General features: G+C 39.2%; 1 protein-coding gene across 2 annotated transcripts in view; it reads right to left on the bottom strand.

The window, feature by feature from the left end:
- Positions 1-17,724, bottom strand: part of klhl13 (kelch-like family member 13) — a 76,965-nt gene that overhangs the window by 11,453 nt on the left and 47,788 nt on the right. The window lies entirely within an intron of this gene.

The following is a 17,724-nucleotide window of genomic DNA, read 5'->3' as shown; positions in this document are numbered from 1 at the left end:
AAAAAAAAATACAGTATTAGCAGAAAGTAGGTCAAGACAACTAAGGAGGGCAAACAGTAGTAAATGAGGCCTTGGAGAGTCTCAGTGTAGGAGGCAACATAAGTTTTAAATACAGAGTACTCATCCTCACGGCCTCATCAGCACTGAGCACAGCGACAACAACAGAGATGGGGGGGATCATAAAAAATCCACCCACCGATAAAAGCAGCATCCTTTTTAATCAGAGTGCAGCCACTGTGCCGCTACTCAAATACAAGACGTATTTCTATACAAAGAAAATCAGCCTTAGCTTTAGAGAATTGGTGTGCCAATCGTGTTTCAGTTTTCATTCATTCATTCATTCATTCATTCATTCATTCATTTCTGCCACAGAACGCGATCAAAGTTCTTTCTACATAAAGCACTGACTGAGGCCATCTAAAAATATCTGTTTTTAATGTGATATGGCTCCAGACACACTTACCCTACAACAAATAAACAGCCAGTACATTGCATCTAATGAGTTTCCAGTGAAAGTGAAACAAGGTGCATCATAAATGCACATTTTGCCAAATTTCTTTCAGTAGTTAGTGCTGTAGCATGTCCTTTTGCTATTGTCTGCATTAACTAATTAATGGACTTAATCAAGCATCTAGATGATATATACCCGATACTCAATATTTCTGAAAGCCTTCCAGATAAAATATATCAATGTTTTAATTTTACTTTTAACTTTGGGTCATCCCCGTTATGCCGGCTGTGTTGACTAAGACACTCTTATCCATGTACTGAGTGGACATGATGTTACGCTGCTTTTAAGACATTCAGGACAATGTGAGGTACCAGCAGTAGCTGGCAGAAGTGTGCATCTGCTCTGCCAAAGCAATGAAAGAGGAAACGCTGCCCATAACCATGTCAAAAACATGGGCACAAACTTCTCCTTCACACTCACTCGAGACTAAGAAACAACTGCGAAAGCTGGCAAATTTTATTGGGTTCTGTTCGGTTGTTTACTTTGGCGTTTGTGCTATATGATCTGGATGGGTGCACTGGCAAAGCGATGAAGTGACTGGATAGTTGAATTAAACAAATTTCAATATCCTAATTGTTTCTCCCCCTCTAGGACAGAAATTCATACTAAAGCTGAGAAACGTGGCATTAAAAATAAACATCAAAGTTTGCTTTTTGGCTTTCAAATTTTGTAAAAAGTTTTAGGGACAAAACTAAAAATGGCTCTGCTGCATGCAGTTATAACATTCAACTTTTGAGTGTTCCATTCTTGGTGAAACTACTCTGACTTACTGAACACTTGTTCCCAATTTTGTGTGTAAGAATGTTATAAAAAGTGTATGGATTACTTGGGTCGCTACTGATATCTGGTGAAAATTTCATGTCAATAGCACCTTGAGAAATAGATTTACTGAGAAAAATGGCGACGTGTTCGAAATTTATTTTACCCGCTGTATACCTGGTATGTAAATTGGAGATCAGATTGCAATCAAATTGTGATTGATCACTTGGAGGTACAGGTGTAAATGCAATGACCTAAACCCCCTTTGAGGGTGGACAGGTATGACCACGTGGAACATCAAATGTGTTTCCAATTCATATACAACAGCTACATGGAGTGACACCAAATGGTCACCCCGATGTGACAATTTATCCCTTTATTCTATTCTAAAATGCTGAATTAGCGAATAAAAACTGAAATACATCCATCTTGAAACTGTTATTTTAAAATAATTTCATATGGAAAGAAAGTAAACATTCGAACTGATATGCACAGTAGAACTAACTGAGTTTGCAAGATATTTAGCCAAGGTGTATGTAAGCTTAAGTCAACAGCTGTATCAATTTATGCTGGTGAGCATGTTAGTACCTCTAGCACAAAACAGCACAGAATGCATTAGATGAATTGTTGACAGCAGTCAAAGACAAAAATGGGCTTCTATTTTTCTGCACACAAACAGAACAAGTTTTTTTCAATGACTAAAACATTCTTGATAATTGTCACTCCATTAAAAAAACAAAACAAAACAAAACAAACAAACAGAAGGATATATGGGTAATCTTTGGGACAGCTGATAGAAATCTCTACTGGGACAATACTCAACAACTGACAGCACGTGACCTTGCGCAAGGCATATCAACTGAAGCCGTTAAGTGGAAGTAAGACCGATCTTATTAGCAGACAATAACTGCAAGTGAAAGCGCGGTCATAAAATAAATTCAATTTATTTTCATTTATATAGCGCCAAATCACAACAAAGTTGCCTCAAGGTGCTTCACACATGTAAGGTCGAACCTTACCAACCCCCAGAGCAAGCACACAAGCAACGGTGGTAAGTAAAAACTCCCTGTGATGATTTATGGAAGAAACCTCAAGCAGACCAGACTCAAAGGGTTGACCCTCTGTTTGGGCCATGCTAACAACAAAATTTACAAAACGAATATACAAGAATTTTTGCCGTGCACAGGATGGAAGGGTGCACAAGTAGACACCACACCCATCTCTGGATGGTGCCGCACCTCAAACAGACAGAAAAAAACAGAATCAGGCATCGGAAAGACAACAAATACAGTACGAGGTCTGTTAGAAAAGTATCGGACATTTTTATTTTTTGCAAAAACCTGATGGATTTGAATCATGTGTGCTTGCATGAGCAAACCTTGAACCTTTGTGCGCATGCGTGAACTTTTTCATGCCTGTCGATTGCATCATTTTCTGGTGAGCAGCCTTTGTGTGGGACGTGTGCAGTGCGCTGGCGGATTTTCATTTCAAGGAAAAGACGGAACGATTGGAGCATCACCACATCAAATTTTGCCAGAAACTGGGCGACAGCCAGGTGGAAACCATTCGGATGATTCAGACGGCTTTCGGTGACTTTTCAGTCGTGTGACTATCTGAGAAATTGTGGAAGAGGTGGGCGTGTCACAGCATGTCCTGTGAGACTTCAACACGGAACTCCGCCGTTAGAAGCAGCATGAATTTCACTGCCACTCTTTTCATGGCAAAATCTTCTGTCACAGTGGAATGTACCGAAAAAGTGTTGATGTCCACCTCTTCCGCAATTTCTCAGATAGTCACACGACGGTCCCGCATCACCACACCATTCAGTTTGGAAATGATCTGGTCGTTTCAGCATGTTGAAGGCTGACCGGAGCGTGGCGCGCTCTCCACCGTTGTGCAGACGTCTTTAAACCGGTTGTACCGCTCCTTAATCTGTGTGATGCCCAGAGCATCGTCACCGAAAGCCGTCTGAATCTTCCGAATGGTTTCCACCTGGCTGTCGCCCAGTTTCTGGCAAAATTTGATGCGGCGCTGCTCCAGTCGTTACGTCTTTTTCCTTGAAATGAAAATCCACCGAGTGCACTGCACAATCCTCACACAAAGGCTGCTTACCAGCAAATGACGCAATCGACAGGTGTGAAAAAGTTCACACATGCGCACGAAGGTTCAAGGTTTGCTCATGCAAGCACACATGATTCAAATCCATCAGGTTTTTGCAAAAAATAAAAAAAGTCTGATACTTTTCTAACAGACCTCGTATAATTTGTCAGCATTAAGCAACAAGAAAAACAGAAGAAATACTAAGGTGATCGCCGGCCACTAGCCCTAAGTTTGACTAAAAGACTTTAGATAGACTAGACTTTAGATAAAGTTGAGGCCGCGGCACCGCTCCGTTTCCTAGTAAAATGAATTTAAAAGAAAAAAAAAAGCATAGTAACATACTATACCAGTATGTTAGCCATTTGAAAGGGAAAACAAGTGCGTCTTAAGTCCGGACTTGAATGTCTCAAAATACAGAATCTGACTGTTTTATTGATGCAGGGAGATCATTCCACAGAACAGGGGCACGATAAGAGAAAGCGCTCTAACCCGCAGACTTTTTGTTCACCCTAGGGACATAAAGTAGTCCTGCACCCTGAGAACGTAAAGCCCGGGCCGGTACATAAGGTTTAATTAGGTCAGCTAAGTGCCAGTCTGTGAACAATTTTATAGGTTAGTAGCAGAATCTTAAAATTTTATCTCACAGGGACAGGAAGCCAGTGAAGGAATGCCAAAATGGGTGTAATGTGGTCTAACATTACATTGCAGTAGTGCAATCAAGGAGACAAACAGATGAACCAGGGTCTCAGCATCAGCCACAGACAGGATGGGACGAACTTTCACTATATTTCACAGGTGGAAGAAAACAGTTCTTGTAGTATCTCTAATGTGGAGGTCAAAGGACAATGTAGGATCAAAAATTACCCCAAGGTTCCTCACTTTGTCAGTGTGATGTATGACACACGAGCCTAGGCTAAGCGTTAACTGGTCAAATTGATTTCGATGTGTCACTAGACCAAGAACCATCATTTCAGTCTTATCAGAGTTTAAAAGTAAGAAATTGCTAGATATCCAGGTTTTTCCTGATGCAAGGCAATCTTCTAAGGATTTTATGTGGATGAGATTACCAGCCGTTTTTGGCATGTATAACAGTATCATCAGCATAGCAATGAAAGGTAATCCCAAAACGGTGCAATATGTCCCAAGGGGTGTTAAATCATGCAAATAATTAAAATCATGTAAATAAACAACAGAAAAACAAAGGATAGTTGACAGGTATACTGATTTCAAATAAACGCTGTGTATTTACACAGAAATTAACATCTTCCATACAATAGGGTACAACCACCTCCAATTACAAGATTTCAGACAATGTTGCCAACTGAGCATCTCTGATTTATTTCATACTTTCATAAAATAATTATATTATTCCCAGTACATACCATACAAAATTTCAGTCTAATATTTTCATTGGGTTTTGAGTTGTTGAAGCTATAAATATGTGGGGTACACTGATTTTACTGTAAAAATGTTTTACTTGGTGTTCTTGACCCAGTTTTATTTGTTATTATCTATCGTCCACCTGGTCGTTACTGTGAGTTTCTCTGTGAATTTTCAGACTTAGTGCTTAGCTCAGATAAGATAATTATAGTGGGCGATTTTAACATCCACACAGATGCTGAGAATGACAGCCTCAACACTGCATGTAATCTATTATTAGACTCAATTGGCTTTGCTCAAAATGTAAATGAGTCCACCCACCACTTTAATCATATCTTAGATCTTGTTCTGACTTATGGTATGGAAATTGAAGACTTAACAGTATTCCCTGAAAACTCCCTTCTGTCTGATCATTTCTTAATAACATTTACATTTACTCTGATGGACTACCCAGCAGTGGGGAATAAGTTTCATTACACTAGAAGTCTTTCAGAAAGCACTGTAACTAGATTTAAGAATATGATTCCTTCTTTATGTTCTCTAATGCCATATACCAACACAGTGCAGAGTAGCTACCTAAACTCTGTAAGTGAGATAGAGTATCAATCAATCAATCAATCAATCAATTTTTTTATATAGCGCCAAATCACAACAAACAGTTGCCCCAAGGCGCTTTATATTGTAAGGCAAGGCCATACAATAATTATGTAAAACCCCAACGGTCAAAACGACCCCCTGTGAGCAAGCACTTGGCTACAGTGGGAAGGAAAAACTCCCTTTTAACAGGAAGAAACCTCCAGCAGAATCAGGCTCAGGGAGGGGCAGTCTTCTGCTGGGACTGGTTGGGGCTGAGGGAGAGAACCAGGAAAAAGACATGCTGTGGAGGGGAGCAGAGATCGATCACTAATGATTAAATGCAGAGTGGTGCATACAGAGCAAAAAGAGAAAGAAACAGTGCATCATGGGAACCCCCCAGCAGTCTACGTCTATAGCAACATAACTAAGGGATGGTTCAGGGTCACCTGATCCAGCCCTAACTATAAGCTTTAGCAAAAAGGAAAGTTTTAAGCCTAATCTTAAAAGTAGAGAGGGTGTCTGTCTCCCTGATCTGAATTGGGAGCTGGTTCCACAGGAGGGGAGCCTGAAAGCTGAAGGCTCTGCCTCCCATTCTACTCTTACAAACCCTAGGAACTACAAGTAAGCCTGCAGTCTGAGAGCGAAGCGCTCTATTGGGGTGATATGGTACTACGAGGTCCCTAAGATAAGATGGGACCTGATTATTCAAAACCTTATAAGTAAGAAGAAGAATTTTAAATTCTATTCTAGAATTAACAGGAAGCCAATGAAGAGAGGCCAATATGGGTGAGATATGCTCTCTCCTTCTAGTCCCCGTCAGTACTCTAGCTGCAGCATTTTGAATTAACTGAAGGCTTTTTAGGGAACTTTTAGGACAACCTGATAATGAATTACAATAGTCCAGCCTAGAGGAAATAAATGCATGAATTAGTTTTTCAGCATCACTCTGAGACAAGACCTTTCTGATTTTAGAGATATTGCGTAAATGCAAAAAAGCAGTCCTACATATTTGTTTAATATGCGCTTTGAATGACATATCCTGATCAAAAATGACTCCAAGATTTCTCACAGTATTACTAGAGGTCAGGGTAATGCCATCCAGAGTAAGGATCTGGTTAGACACCATGTTTCTAAGATTTGTGGGGCCAAGTACAATAACTTCAGTTTTATCTGAGTTTAAAAGCAGGAAATTAGAGGTCATCCATGTCTTTATGTCTGTAAGACAATCCTGCAGTTTAGCTAATTGGTGTGTGTCCTCTGGCTTCATGGATAGATAAAGCTGGGTATCATCTGCGTAACAATGAAAATTTAAGCAATACCGTCTAATAATACTGCCTAAGGGAAGCATTTATAAAGTGAATAAAATTGGTCCTAGCACAGAACCTTGTGGAACTCCATAATTAACTTTAGTCTGTGAAGAAGATTCCCCATTTACATGAACAAATTGTAATCTATTAGACAAATATGATTCAAACCACCGCAGCGCAGTGCCTTTAATACCTATGGCATGCTCTAATCTCTGTAATAAAATTTTATGGTCAACAGTATCAAAAGCACTGAGGTCCAACAGAACAAGCACAGAGACGAGTCCACTGTCCGAGGCCATATGTACTATGATGAATTCTAAAACCTGACTGAAACTCTTCAAATAGACCATTCTTCTGCAGATGATCAGTTAGCTGTTTTACAACTACCCTTTCAAGAATTTTTGAGAGAAAAGGAAGGTTGGAGATTGGCCTATAATTAGCTAAGATAGCTGGGTCAAGTGATGGCTTTTTAAGTAATGGTTTAATTACTGCCACCTTAAAAGCCTGTGGTACATAGCCAACTAACAAAGATAGATTGATCATATTTAAGATCGAAGCATTAAATAATGGTAGGGCTTCCTTGAGCAGCCTGGTAGGAATGGGGTCTAATAAACATGTTGATGGTTTGGATGAAGTAACTAATGAAAATAACTCAGACAGAACAATCGGAGAGAAAGAGTCTAACCAAATACCGGCATCACTGAAAGCAGCCAAAGATAACGATACGTCTTTGGGATGGTTATGAGTAATTTTTTCTCTAATAGTTAAAATTTTGTTAGCAAAGAAAGTCATGAAGTCATTACTAGTTAAAGTTAATGGAATACTCAGCTCAATAGAACTCTGACTCTTTGTCAGCCTGGCTACAGTGCTGAAAAGAAACCTGGGGTTGTTCTTATTTTCTTCAATTAGTGATGAGTAGAAAGATGTCCTAGCTTTACGGAGGGCTTTTTTATAGAGCAACAGACTCTTTTTCCAGGCTAAGTGAAGATCTTCTAAATTAGTGAGACGCCATTTCCTCTCCAACTTACGGGTTATCTGCTTTAAGCTGCGAGTTTGTGAGTTATACCACGGAGTCAGGCACTTCTGATTTAAAGCTCTCTTTTTCAGAGGAGCTACAGCATCCAAAGTTGTCTTCAATGAGGATGTAAAACTATTGACGAGATACTCTATCTCCCTTACAGAGTTTAGGTAGCTACTCTGCACTGTGTTGGTATATGGCATTAGAGAACATAAAGAAGGAATCATATCCTTAAACCTAGTTACAGCGCTTTCTGAAAGACTTCTAGTGTAATGAAACTTATTCCCCACTGCTGGGTAGTCCATCAGAGTAAATGTAAATGTTATTAAGAAATGATCAGACAGAAGGGAGTTTTCAGGGAATACTGTTAAGTCTTCTATTTCCATACCATAAGTCAGAACAAGATCTAAGATATGATTAAAGTGGTGGGTGGACTCATTTACTTTTTGAGCAAAGCCAATAGAGTCTAATAATAGATTAAATGCAGTGTTGAGGCTGTCATTCTCAGCATCTGTGTGGATGTTAAAATCGCCCACTATAATTATCTTATCTGAGCTAAGCACTAAGTCAGACAAAAGGTCTGAAAATTCACAGAGAAACTCACAGTAACGACCAGGTGGACGATAGATAATAACAAATAAAACTGGTTTTTGGGACTTCCAATTTGGATGGACAAGACTAAGAGACAAGCTTTCAAATGAATTAAAGCTCTGTCTGGGTTTTTGATTAATTAATAAGCTGGAATGGAAGATTGCTGCTAATCCTCCGCCCCGGCCCGTGCTACGAGCATTCTGACAGTTAGTGTGACTCGGGGGTGTTGACTCATTTAAACTAACATATTCATCCTGCTGTAACCAGGTTTCTGTTAGGCAGAATAAATCAATATGTTGATCAATTATTATATCATTTACCAACAGGGACTTAGAAGAGAGAGACCTAATGTTTAATAGACCACATTTAACTGTTTTAGTCTGTGGTGCAGTTGAAGGTGCTATATTATTTTTTCTTTTTTAATTTTTATGCTTAAATAGATTTTTGCTGGTTATTGGTAGTCTGGGAGCAGGCACCGTCTCTACGGGGATGGGGTAATGAGGGGATGGCAGGGGGAGAGAAGCTGCAGAGAGGTGTGTAAGACTACAACTCTGCTTCCTGGTCCCAACCCTGGATAGTCACGGTTTGGAGGATTTAAGAAAATTGGCCAGATTTCTAGAAATGAGAGCTGCTCCATCCAAAGTGGGATGGATGCCGTCTCTCCTAACAAGACCAGGTTTTCCCCAGAAGCTTTGCCAATTATCTATGAGTATCTCATCAGTAGTTTTACATCCTCATTGAAGACAACTTTGGATGCTGTAGCTCCTCTGAAAAAGAGAGCTTTAAATCAGAAGTGCCTGACTCTGTGGTATAACTCACAAACTCGCAGCTTAAAGCAGATAACCCGTAAGTTGGAGAGGAAATGGCGTCTCACTAATTTAGAAGATCTTCACTTAGCCTGGAAAAAGAGTCTGTTGCTCTATAAAAAAAAGCCCTCCGTAAAGCTAGGACATCTTACTACTCATCACTAATTGAAGAAAATAAGAACAACCCCAGGTTTCTTTTCAGCACTGTAGCCAGGCTGACAAAGAGTCAGAGCTCTATTGAGCCGAGTATTCCTTTAACTAGTAATGACTTCATGACTTTCTTTGCTAATAAAATTTTAACTATTAGAGAAAAAATTACAAAGATGTATCGTTATCTTTGGCTGCTTTCAGTGATGCCGGTATTTGGTTAGACTCTTTCTCTCAGATTGTTCTGAGTTATTTTCATTAGTTACTTCATCCAAACCATCAACATGTCTATTAGACCCCATTCCTACCAGGCTGCTCAAGGAAGCCCTACCATTATTTAATGCTTCGATCTTAAATATGATCAATCTATCTTTATTAGTTGGCTATGTACCACAGGCTTTTAAGGTGGCAGTAATTAAACCATTACTTAAAAAGCCATCACTTGACCCAGCTATCTTAGCTAATTATAGACCAATCTCCAACCTTCCTTTTCTCTCAAAAATTCTTGAAAGGGTAGTTGTAAAACAGCTAACTGATCATCTGCAGAGGAATGGTCTATTTGAAGAGTTTCAGTCAGGTTTTAGAATTCATCATAGTACAGAAACAGCATTAGTGAAGGTTACAAATTATCTTCTTATGGCCTCAGACAGTGGACTCATCTCTGTGCTTGTTCTGTTAGACCTCAGTGCTGCTTTTGATACTGTTGACCATAAAATTTTATTACAGAGATTAGAGCATGCCATAGGTATTAAAGGCACTGCGCTGCGGTGGTTTGAATCATATTTGTCTAATAGATTACAATTTGTTCATGTAAATGGGGAATCTTCTTCACAGACTAAGGTTAATTATGGAGTTCCACAAGGTTCTGTGCTAGGACCAATTTTATTCACTTTATACATGCTTCCCTTAGGCAGTATTATTAGACAGCATTGCTTAAATTTTCATTGTTACGCAGATGATACCCAGCTTTATCTATCCATGAAGCCAGAGGACACACACCAATTAGCTAAACTGCAGGATTGTCTTACAGACATAAAGACATGGATGACCTCTAATTTCCTGCTTTTAAACTCAGATAAAACTGAAGTTATTGTACTTGGCCCCACAAATCTTAGAAACATGGTGTCTAACCAGATCCTTACTCTGGATGGCATTACCCTGACCTCTAGTAATACTGTGAGAAATCTTGGAGTCATTTTTGATCAGGATATGTCATTCAAAGCGCATATTAAACAAATATGTAGGACTGCTTTTTTGCATTTACGCAATATCTCTAAAATTAGAAAGGTCTTGTCTCAGAGTGATGCTGAAAAACTAATTCATGCATTTATTTTCTCTAGGCTGGACTATTGTAATTCATTATTATCAGGTTGTCCTAAAGGTTCCCTGAAAAGCCTTCAGTTAATTCAAAATGCTGCAGCTAGAGTACTAACGGGGACTAGAAGGAGACAGCATATCTCACCCATATTGGCCTCTCTTCATTGGCTTCCTGTTAATTCTAGAATAGAATTTAAAATTCTTCTTCTTACTTATAAGGTTTTGAATAATCAGGTCCCATCTTATCTTAGGGACCTCATAGTACCATATCACCCCAATAGAGCGCTTCGCTCTCAGACTGCAAGCTTACTTGTAGTTCCTAGGGTTTGTAAGAGTAGAATGGGAGGCAGAGCCTTCAGCTTTCAGGCTCCTCTCCTGTGGAACCAGCTCCCAATTCAGATCAGGGAGACAGACACCCTCTCTACTTTTAAGATTAGGCTTAAAACTTTCCTTTTTGCTAAAGCTTATAGTTAGGGCTGGATCAGGTGACCCTGAACCATCCCTTAGTTATGCTGCTACAGACTTAGACTGCTGGGGGGTTCCCATGATGCACTGAGTGTTTCTTTCTCTTTTTGCTCTGTATGCACCACTCTGCATTGAATCATTAGTGATTGATCTCTGCTCCCCTCCACAGCATGTCTTTTTCCTGGTTCTCTCCCTCAGCCCCAACCAGTCCCAGCAGAAGACTGCCCCTCCCTGAGCCTGGTTCTGCTGGAGGTTTCTTCCTGTTAAAAGGGAGTTTTTCCTTCCCACTGTCGCCAAGTGCTTGCTCACAGGGGGTCGTTTTGACCGTTGGGGTTTTTACATAATTATTGTATGGCCTTGCCTTACAATATAAGGCGCCTTGGGGCAACTGTTTGTTGTGATTTGGCGCTATATAAATAAAATTGATTGATTGATTTTGCAGTTTTCAGACTAGATGCATGAAATTTTCAGGAGTTGGTCTTCGGTACAAAATATATAATGTCAAAGATGATCCCCAGTTGCATATCTGACAGTTTACAGCTTGCAGAATACTGTCAAAAATGAATGTGTTTTTGGACAAATTTGGCCCTCTATCTCCACAATGAAGCACATCGGTTTTTTTTTGTTTGTTTGTTTTTTTAACTTTTGGGATTCATTTTTCAGGCAGTACTGTTTTGATGATGAAATATTTATAAATGAAATACTGATTGTTGCAGCATTAAAAATGAAAAATAAATAAAAGGTTTCAAATGCATACTGCTCATGTATGACTATGACAATAAGAATTATACTACTGGAAAGAACAAGTCTTCCCTTAATATTTGCCTAAAATTTGAAGTTGCATCGCAGCCAAGATTATATTTGGTAAAGTTGTAACTCTTTTATAGCGTCGCAGGATAAACAATATGAGAAGTTTGAAGACTCATTGAAAAGTCAATTAACCAAACTGAATTTTATCAATCATGTGCCTCTCCCTCCATTTGCATTACAAAGAATTATGCAAAGCTTTTACTGACAAATGTGCCATCTGGCCCGACACACTTATTATTTTTATTGATGTATTTTTTCCCCCCACCAGCATAAGTATATGTCGTCACACCTTTTTCAAGCCCAGCGTCATGTAATACTAAAATACAGCAAGTATATTCTCTATATACTCCGTGTCAATTATGGTTATAAGATAAATCAGTTTAAAGTCGTGAAAATGTAAGTAGCTAATCCTGCAAGCAGATGTAATGAAAGTAAAGGATTTCTTTTCTCCTGTGAAAAAGCATCTTCACACTGTTGGGATGTTCTTTTACAATGCAGACATTTCAGACCATAATACAACCACGCCCACACGGCCTGTGCAGCGTAAACAATTGTTAACTGTGGCTGTGCACATCAAAGATAAACCACACACAGTGAAACGTAAAGCACAAAGCGTGTAGACAGGCAGTGAATTGGAGCATGTTCTTTGGTCCAATTATAACTCAAAAGAAAAGACTGTTTGCATGCTGGCTTGCATGTGCACAGTTGTAAAAGAGCTGAATTTAAATGTCGGGAGGCTCCGCTCTGTGGTCTATATTTATGGGTTTTCAGATTCCTAATTTTCCTTCAGCATCAAAAATAATGATATGACAATGAAACAATAAAAATGAGGGTGAACTGTTAAAATGTGACATTCAAATAAATGTCATTAAATATACCAGTTCCAACATATGATTCCAGTTTCTCCCCTATAACATAACAGGCCTGGCCACCTGCCAGGCTTATTTATTTATTTATTTACTTTTTGAATCATGCCAAGAATTAATTAATTTGGATGAAAATCACTGCAGTGCATCTGCTGCACTATGAATGTCTTTCCCTCAAACACAATCTTCTGTGGAAAATCTTTTGTTACTATTTTTAATTTTTTCCCAAACTGAGGTCAGCTGAGAGCAGTGCAATACTGACATGTTTCAGCCTCCTGTCCACATCAATTAAAGTTAGCAGAGCTTTCACAGAAGGGACCAGATGTCAGAATCTGACATTTGACTCCTCTCAATTTGGCAAATGTTTAAAATTACTTTCTACATCCTCAACATTATTTTTGTAGACATTTTTTAGACTTTTTTTTTTTTTTTTTTAAATGAAATGCTCTCCAACCATTTGTAATTTTTATTTTTAAAGGTAGTAAATTTTGATGGTCCACATGATGGGTTTGTCAGACTCTGTTAATCAATCAATTTTTTTATATAGCGCCAAATCACAACAAACAGTTGCCCCAAGGCGCTTTATATTGTAAGGCAAGGCCATACAATAATTATGTAAAACCCCAACGGTCAAAACGACCCCCTGTGAGCAAGCACTTGGCTACAGTGGGAAGGAAAAACTCCCTTTTAACAGGAAGAAACCTCCAGCAGAACCAGGCTCAGGGAGGGGCAGTCTTCTGCTGGGACTGGTTGGGGCTGAGGGAGAGAACCAGGAAAAAGACATGCTGTGGAGGGGAGCAGAGATCGATCACTAATGATTAAATGCAGAGTGGTGCATACAGAGCAAAAAGAGAAAGAAACAGTGCATCATGGGAACCCCCCAGCAGTCTACGTCTATAGCAGCATAACTAAGGGATGGTTCAGGGTCACCTGATCCAGCCCTAACTATAAGCTTTAGCAAAAAGGAAAGTTTTAAGCCTAATCTTAAAAGTAGAGAGGGTGTCTGTCTCCCTGATCTGAATTGGGAGCTGGTTCCACAGGAGAGGAGCCTGAAAGCTGAAGGCTCTGCCTCCCATTCTACTCTTACAAACCCTAGGAACTACAAGTAAGCCTGCAGTCTGAGAGCGAAGCACTCTATTGGGGTGATATGGTACTACGAGGTCCCTAAGATAAGATGGGACCTGATTATTCAAAACCTTATAAGTAAGAAGAAGAATTTTAAATTCTATTCTAGAATTAACAGGAAGCCAATGAAGAGAGGCCAATATGGGTGAGATATGCTCTCTCCTTCTAGTCCCCGTCAGTACTCTAGCTGCAGCATTTTGAATTAACTGAAGGCTTTTTAGGGAACTTTTAGGACAACCTGATAATAATGAATTACAATAGTCCAGCCTAGAGGAAATAAATGCATGAATTCATTTTTCAGCATCACTCTGAGACAAGACCTTTCTGATTTTAGAGATATTGCGTAAATGCAAAAAAGCAGTCCTACATATTTGTTTAATATGCACTTTGAATGACATATCCTGATCAAAAATGACTCCAAGATTTCTCACAGTATTACTAGAGGTCAGGGTAATGCCATCCAGAGTAAGGATCTGGTTAGACACCATGTTTCTAAGATTTGTGGGGCCAAGTACAATAACTTCAGTTTTATCTGAGTTTAAAAGCAGGAAATTAGAGGTCATCCATGTCTTTATGTCTGTAAGACAATCCTGCAGTTTAGCTAATTGGTGTGTGTCCTCTGGCTTCATGGATAGATAAAGCTGGGTATCATCTGCGTAACAATGAAAATTTAAGCAATACCGTCTAATAATACTGCCTAAGGGAAGCATGTATAAAGTGAATAAAATTGGTCCTAGCACAGAACCTTGTGGAACTCCATAATTAACCTTAGTCTGTGAAGAAGATTCCCCATTTACATGAACAAATTGTAATCTATTAGACAAATATGATTCAAACCATCGCAGCGCAGTGCCTTTAATACCTATGGCATGCTCTAATCTCTGTAATAAAATTTTATGGTCAACAGTATCAAAAGCAGCACTGAGGTCTAACAGAACAAGCACAGAGATGAGTCCACTATCCGAGGCCATAAGATGATCATTTGTAACCTTCACTAATGCTGTTTCTGTACTATGATGAATTCTAAAACCTGACTGAAACTCTTCAAATAGACCATTCCTCTGCAGATGATCTGTTAGCTGTTTTACAACTACCCTTTCAAGAATTTTTGAGAGAAAAGGAAGGTTGGAGATTGGCCTATAATTAGCTAAAATAGCTGGGTCAAGTGATGGCTTTTTAAGTAATGGTTTAATTACTGCCACCTTAAAAGCCTGTGGTACATAGCCAACTAACAAAGATAGATTGATCATATTTAAGATCGAAGCATTAAATAATGGTAGGGCTTCCTTGAGCAGCCTGGTAGGAATGGGGTCTAATAAACATGTTGATGGTTTGGATGAAGTAACTAATGAAAATAACTCAGACAGAACAATCGGAGAGAAAGAGTCTAACCAAATACCGGCATCACTGAAAGCAGCCAAAGATAACGATACGTCTTTGGGATGGTTATGAGTAATTTTTTCTCTAATAGTTAAAATTTTGTTAGCAAAGAAAGTCATGAAGTCATTACTAGTTAAAGTTAATGGAATACTCAGCTCAACAGAGCTCTGACTCTTTGTCAGCCTGGCTACAGTGCTGAAAAGAAACCTGGGTTGTTCTTATTTTCTTCAATTAGTGATGAGTAGAAAGATGTCCTAGCTTTACGGAGGGCTTTTTTTTATAGAGCAACAGACTCTTTTTCCAGGCTAAGTGAAGATCTTCTAAATTAGTGAGACGCCATTTCCTCTCCAACTTACGGGTTATCTGCTTTAAGCTACGAGTTTGTGAGTTATACCACGGAGTCAGGCACTTCTGATTTAAAGCTCTCTTTTTTAGAGGAGCTACAGCATCCAAAGTTGTCTTCAATGAGGATGCAAAACTATTGACGAGATACTCTATCTCACTTACAGAGTTTAGGTAGCTACTCTGCACTGTGTTGGTATATGGCATTAGAGAACATAAAGAAGGAATCATATCCTTAAACCTAGTTACAGCGCTTTCTGAAAGACTTCTAGTGTAATGAAACTTATTCCCCACTGCTGGGTAGTCCATCAGAGTAAATGTAAATGTTATTAAGAAATGATCAGACAGAAGGGAGTTTTCAGGGAATACTGTTAAGTCTTCTATTTCCATACCATAAGTCAGAACAAGATCTAAGATATGATTAAAGTGGTGGGTGGACTCATTTACTTTTTGAGCAAAGCCAATAGAGTCTAATAATAGATTAAATGCAGTGTTGAGGCTGTCATTCTCAGCATCTGTGTGGATGTTAAAATCGCCCACTATAATTATCTTATCTGAGCTAAGCACTAAGTCAGACAAAAGGTCTGAAAATTCACAGAGAAACGCACAGTAACGACCAGTTAAGTGGACTGTTACACAGCACCTGAAGTAGGACTGCAAATATGAGGCTCCCATTTGTTCTGGCATTTGTCAGCTTTGAAATGCTTCACAGAGGGGTCTGGAATCATATTTTAAAGAAAACAGTGGGAGGTGACCAAGAACCCGATGGTCACTCTGTCACAGCGCCAGCATTCCTCTGTGGAGAGAGGAGAACCTTCCAGAAGGACAACCATCTCTGTAGCAATCCACCATTCAGGCCTGTATGGTAGAGCGGCCAGATGAAAGCCACTCCTTAGTAAAATAGTCACATGGCAGCCCACCTGGAGTTTGCCAAAAGGCACCTGCAGGACTCTCAGACCATGAGAAACAAAATTCTCTGGTCTGATGAGACAAAGACTGAACTGTCTGTTATGTTTGGAGGAAACCAGGCACCACCCCTACAGTGAAGCATGGTGGTGGCAGCATCATGTTGTGGGGATGTTTTTCAGCGGCAGCAACTTTGAGACAAATCAGGATTGAGGGAAAGATGAATACAGCAATGTACAGAGACATCCTGGATGAAAACCTGCTCCAGAGCGCTCTTGACCACAGACTGCGGTGACTGTTCATCTTTCAACAGAACAATGACATTAAACACGCAGCCAAGATATCAAAAGAGTGGCTTCAGGACAACTTTATGAATGTCCTTGAGTGGCCCAGCCAGAGCTCAGACTTGAATATGAATGAAGATCTCTGGAGAGATCTGAAAATAACTGTGCACCAATGCTCCCCATCCAACCTGATGGAGCTTGAGAGGTGCTACAAAGAGGAATGGGCAAAACTGTCCAAAGACAGGTGCACCAAGCTTGTGGCATCATATTCAAGAAGACTTGAGGCTGTAATTGCTGCCAAAGGTGCATCAACAGAGTACTGAGCAAAGGGTGTGAATACTTATACACACGTGATTTAGTTATTTTTAATAAATTTGCAAAAAGAAAAAGAAAAAAAACTTTTTTCATGTTGTCATTATGGGGTGTTGTGAGCAGAATTTTGAGGGAAAAATTAATTTACTCCATTTTGGAAAAAGGGTATAACATAACAAAATGTGGAAAAAGTGAAGTGTGGTGAATACTTTCCAAATGCACTGTAGATCATTTGCCATCATGTATTTGGGAGCACTGAGGCCAGTGATGATGAAACTGATCCAAGACTCTGGGTATATTTTTTTATGTGTATTTTTTATATGCTGGTGCAATTCTCTATGTCATCACTGGTAAGTGGCCATTTCACAGAAAAATACATTTGTATTTTTCTGTGAAATGCAAGTATTTAAAATAACAAACAAATTATCAAGTTTTGCATGATTTTGGTAAGATTTCCTAAATAATGAGCACATAATTTAACTTTCATTTTCAGCATTCCAGGGTGCCTCACATTTGTGCAATGCACAATGAATATGACAAATCCGGCCTGAAAAAAATTCCAGGGCAAACACTGGACTCTATGTAAACATTAAACTTGTTCTGGCAAATAATACAAAACTGTCCACTTGCTAATGCCACTAAACCTGGAGTCCAAGATGAGATTCTGTAGTGTACATTTTCATAGTCTAAACTAAAGAAAGTAATTTAAATAAAAAAAATGC

This window comes from Thalassophryne amazonica, chromosome 9, assembly GCF_902500255.1.
Source record: "Thalassophryne amazonica chromosome 9, fThaAma1.1, whole genome shotgun sequence".
Taxonomy (NCBI): domain Eukaryota; kingdom Metazoa; phylum Chordata; class Actinopteri; order Batrachoidiformes; family Batrachoididae; genus Thalassophryne; species Thalassophryne amazonica.
The sequence above is the reverse complement of the archived record's forward strand: the minus strand, read 5'-3'. Positions and strand labels throughout refer to the sequence as shown.